We start from the raw sequence: 9495 nt of genomic DNA on the forward strand, positions 1-9495 counted from the left end.
AAACAAATGGACTTGATCAAATTTCAACTATTGAGATTGATTTAGAGAAATACTGACCTAATCTAATTCAACACTTGATTAGATTAAATTAATTTCTCTACTTGGTCCATATGTATTTCTAACCCTAGGTCTAACCCATTAAAAGGATCTGATTCATGCTAACCCTTTGCTCATCATATTATGTGATATCTTAATGATCTTCAATTCTCAATTCTAGATCATTCAAATTTAATTCAAAATTAAATGTGTGAAACATGTGTTTCGATTTGTAGAACTATTCTACAAGGGTTTCAAGTGAAGCATACCATATGTTTCAACATAAAAAAAAAAAAATTATAATATGTTTAACAATTAAACATACATAGGTATGATCTAAACTTTATTCATATATCTCATGTATCATGATAACTTTTAGATCAATACCAATTACATCATATTTAACATATAATTCAGATCTAAAATAATTTTATATCTAAATTTTATCCTATTATAATGAATCATAAATTACTTTAGATCTAATCTAAATATATTTATGATCAAAATAATACATAAAAGTCTGTTCACTTTTTTTCTTCATGAAACTGGATCACAACAACACCCCTATACGTCATAAGAGAATCCATCGAATTGGCAAAAGAGAGATTAATCTCTTCAATCTCTTATGATCGGACAGTCTAGTGATTGATAAACACTTAATTTAAATCATTTAAAACAAAAAATCATATTTAATTTATTTTATTTATTAAAAATTTGATACTTTTTTTTATGTTTTACAGGAAAGATGATCGTCGATACAAAGAGTCCGATTAATAGATCAAAAAGACTCAAGTTTGAAAAAATTTAGACTTAAAATAAAATTAAAATAAAAGAAGGATGCATACGGTATTATAGAAAATGAAGATACTATGCAAGAAATCCAAAAAGATATAGACGTCATTGTGAAGAAACAAAAGTTTCTTTTTGGAATATAAAAAGAGTATTCACGCGGCAGTGTTCATGCGGCGCACGTGGGTGCGAGCGCGGACGTGGGGCGGACATGGGGCGGGCGCAAGCGCGGGCACAGGTGTGGCATCGCGAGCGGGCGTGTGCAGACGCACGGGTGTGGGCGTGCAGGTGCGGGCGTGCGGCGAGCGGGCGCACGGCAGGCGGGTTCGTGGGGAGTTTTTGCTGGCAGACGAACAGATGCTTATTAAAGGAAAAAAATTAATATTTAGAAATACTTTGAGAGGAAAGATTTGTATTTTCTTTATTTATTTGTGATCTTTCTATCTCATCCATCCATCTTTTAGTCTTTAGCATTTTTTTTAGTCCCACATCGAAAAATCATGTAAAACTCCTCCCTCCTAACACCTATAAAAAGACTTGTACTCCCATTTGAGGGGGAGCCCAGAAATTCTTCTAGAGCCTTGCATAGAGGAATAGAAAGGGACTACTCCATGAGCAACGAGGCCAGTAGTCTCGAAAGTGGAAAAAAAATTTTGTAACGACACAGAGATGGTTTATTATTCTAAACTTTCTTGTATTTCTTTATATGCAATAAAGATTATGCTTTTTATTTAAATCGTCATGAGTTCTTTATTTGCTCTCTTTCATATGCTTTTATTTATGCTTTCTTGTTAGATTAATATTAGGAACAACTTTTACTTTCTGGAGACGCACCATGATCTACGGATACGGGGCGTGCCGAGAAAAGAAGAGTTGTTTACCTAGTATTTTTTGGAGATGCATCATGATCTACGGGTACGGGGCGTGTCGAGAAAAGACAGATATTTTTCCTAAGATTAATCACATCTATTTAATTAAAAAAAAAGAGATACAACTCTACTAGTGCAAAATTAATTCAAAACTCCTGAGTTCTTTATTTTTTAATTACATCAATTTTAAGATAATTTATTTTTTAAATCAAAAATAATACTTTTTTTTTTATTTTGCAATCTCAACTTAGCCCAAGGTCCCTGAGGATACGATCTTGACTCATCCTACCTACGTAGTGAATAGAGTTATTTTTGGTGCTATCAACGACTACGCATCAAATTTTGGCGCCGTTGCCGGGGACCTTGGTACGATTGAATTAAAAAAAAAAAACCACTGACATTTCATAACACTTAACTAAAATAGCGTAACCTCAAATATAAAAATTTTTAACTTGATTGGATACCTTGTTTCTTTGCATCTCATCTCCATAATTAATCTTAAGGGCAATAACCCATTAATCAGATAAGGTGGGGATTTGATCACCCTTCCTTGGCCCACAAATCACTCCTTTGCATTTGCATAACCTAGACCTTAATCTAAAATTAATTAGACGTTGACCCCTAAGGATTTCGAGCTCAATAGGATAAGAAAGCTCTAGAGTTGAACTGAGTGCGGATTGGTTAATTGCTCGGTGTCTAAGGCAAGTGGTTAAAGAAAGTGATTTTTAATTGATTCCGTTGACTGACCTGACCAACTCAGTTGGTGTCTAAGGAAAGCAACGAGTAGGGAACCTCCCACATCTTACGCTTATCTGGCCGAGTCAGTTACTCAGTCTTGAGCTTGGAGTGCTCAAAGACGGTCTTGAAAGTTAGGAGCTGTCTAGATCTAAGTTAACCTTAGGATAGAGAGTCTATGCTTGTTTAAGTTGATTGCAATTAACATCTAAACATTAACTAATTTCTCCCTTTTCATAGATTTAAGATTCTTAGGTTCTTCTCTTTAGATTTTCTTCATTGTTTTCTCACTTTATTATAAAAATATATATATATATTATAAAAATTAAAATTTTTTGTGTTTTCTCTAAAGTATAATTGTAAGGTGTATGCTTGGCCGTAGATCATTACGACCAGAAATCCAACCTTTTGATCCAGAAATAGAAAGAACCTTTAGAGCCAACAGACGTAAAAATATAGACCAAAATCAGGAGAATGATCCACCCAAACAATTGAAGGAGTACTTTACTCCTTCCACATATACCTACTCTCCTTGTATTCAAGTGCCCCCTGTGGAGGCCACTCAATATGAAATTAAGTCCAGTATAATCCAAATGTTACCTTCATTTTATGGACTTAGTAATGAGGACCCTTATAAACATCTTGAAGAATTTCTTGAGATATGCTCAACTGTCAAAATTTACAACTTCTCCGATGATGCTCTTAGGTTAAAATTATTCCCTTTCTCACTTAAGGACAAAGTCAAATACTGGCTACATACTTTGGATTCCATGACTATATCAACCTGGGACCAGCTACAAGGAGAGTTTCTCAAGAAATATTTTTTCATAGGAAAAACTAATCAAATAAGGAAAGCCATAACAAGTTTTTCCCAATTAGATGGAGAAATATTTCATGAAACATGGGAGAGATTAAAGGACCTTATTAGAAAATATCCCCACCATGCTGTACCCAAGTGGCAGTTAATCCAATATTTTTATGATGGGCTATCTGAAAGACATCGATAAATGGTCGATGCATCATGCGGTGGGACATTCATGCTAAAAAGTGAGGATGAGGCATAGCAACTGTTTGAAATTTTAAGTGAAAATTTATTACATCATATGTCTGCCTCTATTAGAGATAAACCCATGTTAAACCTAAAGAGAGATGGAATATATGAAGTAGGAAATGTCATAGATTCCATCATAAGGTAGATGAACTGTCCCAAAAATTAGATCTTCTTCTAAATACTGGACAATCTTCGATTCCACCTAACCCAATCCAAGAAGTTTGTGTATTGTGTGCAAGTCCGAACCATTTTGTTAGTGAATGCCCAGCTGCACCTCAATTTTCTGAGTTTGTGCACGAGCAGGTTCAGCAAGCTCAAGTCCAACAAGCTCGTAGACCAGGAAATGATCCATATTCGAGCACTTATAACCCCAGCTGGAGAAACCATCCAAATTTTTTCTGGAGACCACAACCAGTGGTTGGCCCTGCCGCACCTCGACCTCAATATCAGGACCCAACATATAGGCATGGACCATACCATCAATTTCAAAATGCTCCTCAACCATCTACTACTGGTCACAGCTCAGCTTTTGAGAAAAAAGTTCTGAAAGTATTAGAATGATTAGAAGTCAACACTCAGACTCTTAACTCCCACACACAATCCATTACTAAGCTAGAGACCCAAATAGGTCAACTAGCAACTGCATTCAGTAGGAGGGAAGGAAGAAAATAACCTAGCCAACCCGAGAGCAACCCAAGAGGGTAATTTGTGATTGAGAGCTCTAATACCCCAGAAGCTTTTTCTGAACACGCCAAATCAATCATGACTCTGAGAAGTGGGAAGGTCATTGAACACATCAGTAAAACCAATGAAACCGTCCCTAAACCTCTAACCAAAGCCAAATCACCCAAGAACAAGGAGGACCTGAAAATAGAGAATGAACCAACTGCACCGGAATCATCTTACTTGTCTAAAGCCCCATTTTCGGATGCCCTAAAAGCCCCTATTCCTGCAGATAAGAAGGGAGGAAAACTCGATGAGATGTTGGAATTGTTTAAGCAAGTCCAAATTAATCTTCCCCTTCTAGATGCAATCAAACAGGTCCCTGCTTATGCCAAATTTTTGAAGGATTTGTGTACCCAAAAACGTAAATCTAGATCACAAATTCCAAAGAAAGTACACCTCACTGAACAGGCTAGTTCTGTCTTCCAGCATGCCACTCCTCCAAAGCTTAAAGACCCAGGAGCCCCCATCATTTCTTGTGTTATAAGAGATTATCACATTGAAAAAGCTCTTTTGGATTTAGGGGCAAGTGTGAATCTTTTACCTAGTTCGGTGTATGAATTTTTTGGATTCGAAGAACTAAAACCCACATCAGTCACACTGCAGTTAGCCGACAGATCAATTAAGGAACCACGTGGAATGCTTGAGGATGTCTTGGTCAAGGTAGATGAGTTTTACTTCCCAGTTGATTTTCTGATTCTCGACATGAAACTAAGTGGCAACCCCAGACAAATTTTCATTATCTTAGGACGACCCTTCCTAGCTACGGCAAATGCATATATTAATTGTAGGACAGGAGTCATGGACGTATCGTTTGGGAATAAGAAACTAAGACTGAATGTGTTTGGTGCTTTCCAAGGACCATCAATGGATAATTGCTTCGAAGTAGATACACTAGAAGATATGATAGAAGATGCAACACCCATAATTCTAGCACCAGACCCCTTAGATACTTGCTTGACTCACTTTGGAGTGTATGACTTTGAGAAATATATGAAAGAAGTTAACATCTTGTTGGATACACCACACGATAAAATCACTCCTCCATGGACAATCAAGTATGAGCCATTGCCCACATTAGCCAGTACACTAATAGTCCCATCTTTAGAATCACCACCTACGTTAGAATTGAAACCCCTTCCTGCTATGCTCAAGTATGTATTTCTAGGACTCAATGACACCCTCCCGACAATCATTGCATCAGACTTGACCCCTAATCATGAAGCACAATTGGTTGGTATTCTGAAGGAACACAAAGAGGCTATCGGTTGGTCCATTGCCGATTTAAAAGGAATTGACCCCTCCATTTGCATGCACCATATTCATTTTGAGGAACATGCCAAACCCCATCGAGATATGCAGAGGAGATTGAACCCAAACATGCGTGAAGTAGTAAAGAAAAAGGTGGTAAAGTGGTTAGATGCTGGAATCATCTACCCCATATCCGATAGTAAATGGGTTAGTCCCACTCAAGTAGCACTTAAGAAATCAGGTATTACTGTGGTTGAGAATGAAGAAGGTGAACTGCTTCTCACTCGCATATCATCTGGATGGCGAGATGCATAGATTATAGAAAACTGAATGCCGTTACTAGGAAGGACCATTTTTCATTACCCTTCATCGACCAAATCTTAGAACGGTTAGCAGGCAAAGTTTCTTCTATTTTCTTAATGGTTATTCAGGGTACAATCAAGTACCTGTATTTTCAGATGACCAAGAAAAGACTATCTTCACCTGCCCCTATGGCACCTTCACTTTTCGGCGTATGCCATTCGGGCTCTGCAATGCACCCGCTACATTTCAACGGTGCATATTGGCCATTTTTTCGGATATGGTAGATAAATGTCTTGAAATTTTTATGGATGATTTTTCTATGTTTGGAACCACCTTTGAGGATTGTCTCCATAATCTTTCCAAAGTTCTTAAACGGTGTATGGAGATAAATCTTGTCCTAAGTTGGAAAAAGAGCCATTTCATGGTGCGGAAAGGAATTGTATTAGGACATATTATTTTTGAAAGAGGGATCGAGGTAGATAAAGTCAAAGTTGAGGTCATTTCAAAACTATCACCCCCTACTTCGATCCAACAAATACGATCCTTCTTAGGTCATGCCGGATTTTATAGACGTTTCATCAAAAACTTTAGTAAGATTTCAAGACCCTTGTGCAATCTGTTGGCCAAGGATACACCATTTGTCTTTGACGAAGACTGTTTGAAAGCATTCAACACATTACGAACAGCCCTGACAACAACACCCATAATAAAACCCCCTGATTGGTCCATTCCATTTGAGATTATGTGTGATGCCTCTGACTTTGCAATAGGTGCCGTTTTAGGCCAAAAAATCAATAAGGAGCCACATGTGATCTATTATACTAGCAAGACTCTTTTCGATCCCAATTAAACTACACTACAATAGAAAAAGAGCTACTAGCAGTAGTGCTCGCCCTTGAAAAATTTCGCTCATATCTGTTAGGGTCTAAGGTTCTAGTTTACTCTGATCATGCGGCTCTGAAACATCTCCTCTCAAAGAAAGATACTAAACTACGTTTGATCAGATGGATCCTTCTTTTACAAGAATTTGATCTGAAAATTCGAGATAAGAAGGGTTCTGAGAATGTGGTAGCTGATCACATCTCCAGGATCTTAGTTGAACACACGATAGGCATAGATGAGGTCAAAGAGAAATTTTCTGATGAACAATTTTTCGCAATCTCCTCTAGCCGTCCTCCATGGTTTGCCCATATTGTCTATTACTTGTCAACAGGACAAGTACCTTCTCACTGGACAAAACAAGAAAAGGATCGATTTTTCTCGCAAATTAAACATTATTTCTAGGAAGAACCTGAACTATTCAAATATTGTCCTGACCAAGTTATTCATCATTGTGTCCCCGAGAGTGAATTCCAAAGCATTCTCACTTTTTACCATTCTTCGGCATGTGGGGGACATTTTAGTAGAAGAAAAACTGCAGCAAAGGTGTTGCAGAGTGGATTTTATTGGCCGACACTATTCAAAGATGCACATGAATTCAGTCATAATTGCTTGCGATGCCAGCAAACAGAAAATATTTTTAGAAAAGATATGATGCCCCTGTCCCCTATACTTGTAGTAAAAATTTTTGATGTTTGGGGAATTGATTTCATGGGACCCTTTCCCTCCTCATTTGGATTCGAGTATATTTTGGTAGCAGTGGACTACGTATCAAAATGGGTAGAGGCTATGGCAACCCGAACCAATGATCATAAAATCATGATCAAGTTCATCCAACATAACATCTTTAGTCGATTTGGATGCCCAAGAGCCATAATTAGCGATGGGGGTACACACTTCACAAATAAGCACTTCGACATGCTAATGAAAAATATGGAATAACTCATAAAGTTGCCACACCTTATCACCCCCAGATAAGTGGCCAAGTTGAGGTCTCCAATAGGGAGATCAAGCATATTCTTGAAAAAATGGTAAGACCCGATAGAAAAGACTGGTCAGCACGCTTAGATGATGCATTATGGGCTTACCGTACTGCTTTTAAAACACCCATAGGAATGTCTCCTTATCGATTTGTATTCGGAAAAGCTTGTCATCTGCCGGTAGAATTAGAACATCGTGTATTTTGGGCCATACGGCAATTTAACTTTGATATGAAAAATGCAGGTTCCAATAGGAGACTTCAATTAAATGAACTTGAAGAGCTACGCAATGAAGCGTATGAGAGTGCCAGAATTTATAAGGCTCGAACTAAAGCGTACCATGATAAATTCATTGCACGAAAAATATTCGAGCCCAATCAAAAAGTTTGGCTCTTCAATTCTAGGTTGCATCTGTTTCCTGAAAAACTTCGCTCACGTTGGGACGGACCTTTCATTGTAACTCAGGTATTTCCTCATAGAGCTATAGAACTCAAAAATCCTAAATAGGGGAACACTTTTAAAGTGAACGGTCAGCGATTGAAACCTTACATAAATGAAATTAGTGATGGAGAATTAATTGAATCTGTTGATTTAGTGGATCCAATACCGCCATAATACTCAATTCAGTCTAGCTGAAGACGTAAAACTTAGCGCTTGTTGGGAGGCAACCCAATGATTTCATATTTTTTTAACTTTACCGCAGCTGCAGAAATTTAGAACAAGAGCCTATTAATCAATGAAGCTATCTTCAACTTCTGAAGCAAAATTATCCCAGGTGCACTCTCTCCTTTTATTTTCTTTGTTTTCCTACTCCATTGAGGACAATGTAGATTAAGTTGGGGGGAGGAAATTAATCAAATCCTCGAGTATGGTTAGAAATAATTAGTTTTGTGTATCCAAATTTTATTTTGATTAAGAGTCAATTAGGCATCCTAAACAATGAATGATTAATGGTCAAGATAATTTTAGAGATACTGAGGAATAAATTATTAAGAAAATCCAATGAATGGTAGGGTTTAAACTAGACCAAATTTAGGAGTGATTCTAAACCCTCTTCTTACTGATCTCAATAAAGAATCTGCTTCATGAGAGATTGGGTGGAAAGGTCGAAGTATGCAAAAAAAAAAATTCTTCTTAAAAAAAAAAAAAAAAAAACATTGGTTTCCTACTGAGTAACCGGGCCCTTTCGCCTAAGTAAGCATTGTGGTTCGCGTAAAAAGGTAGGCAATGTTAAAAAAAATAAAAATAAAAAAATAAAAAATAAATAAATAAATAGTGAATAATAAGGAGACTAAATTGCAAGAAGATAATAAACCTCTCTCCCATTAAGTTAGAAGATTTGAAGAGTAAAGTGGGGAGTTGGTGAAAGAAAAGCTCTTGAAATTTCTTTAGTTAATACTCAGCCACTAATTGGGTCAAATTGATAATCCAATGAAAGATCTCTTTAATGGTCTGATCAGATATCGTTTACCTTTTGGGATGCCTAACCTAACTTTTGATTCAAGACCGAGTCGGTACACAATTCTGATATATCTATTTTACTCGAGGATGAGCAAAATTCAAGTTGAGGGGTGTGATAAACACTTAATTTAAGTCATTTAAAGCAAAAAATCATATTTAATTTATTTTATTTATTAAGAATTTGATGCTTCTTTTTATATTTTGCAGGAAAGATGATCATCGATACAAAAAGTCCGATTAATAGATCAAAAAGACTCAAGTTTGAAGAAATTTGGACTTAAAATAAAATTAAAATAAATGAAGGATGCATACGGTATTATAGAAATGAAGATACTATGCAAGGAATCCAAAAGGATATAGACGTCATTGTGAAAAAATAAAAGTTTCTTTTTGGAATATAAAAAGAGTATTCACGCGG

The 9495-nt window shown here is 36.7% G+C and overlaps 1 non-coding gene across 1 annotated transcript; it reads right to left on the reverse strand.

Annotated features, from left to right (window-relative positions):
• Positions 1 to 3271: 3271 nt before the first annotated feature.
• Positions 3272 to 3377, reverse strand: LOC140859506 (small nucleolar RNA R71). Its single transcript, XR_012143044.1, has one exon. It is a non-coding gene; the product is annotated as a small nucleolar RNA R71 (small nucleolar RNA).
• Positions 3378 to 9495: the final 6118 nt, after the last annotated feature.

This window comes from Elaeis guineensis, chromosome 7 (assembly GCF_000442705.2).
Source record: "Elaeis guineensis isolate ETL-2024a chromosome 7, EG11, whole genome shotgun sequence".
NCBI lineage: Eukaryota > Viridiplantae > Streptophyta > Magnoliopsida > Arecales > Arecaceae > Elaeis > Elaeis guineensis.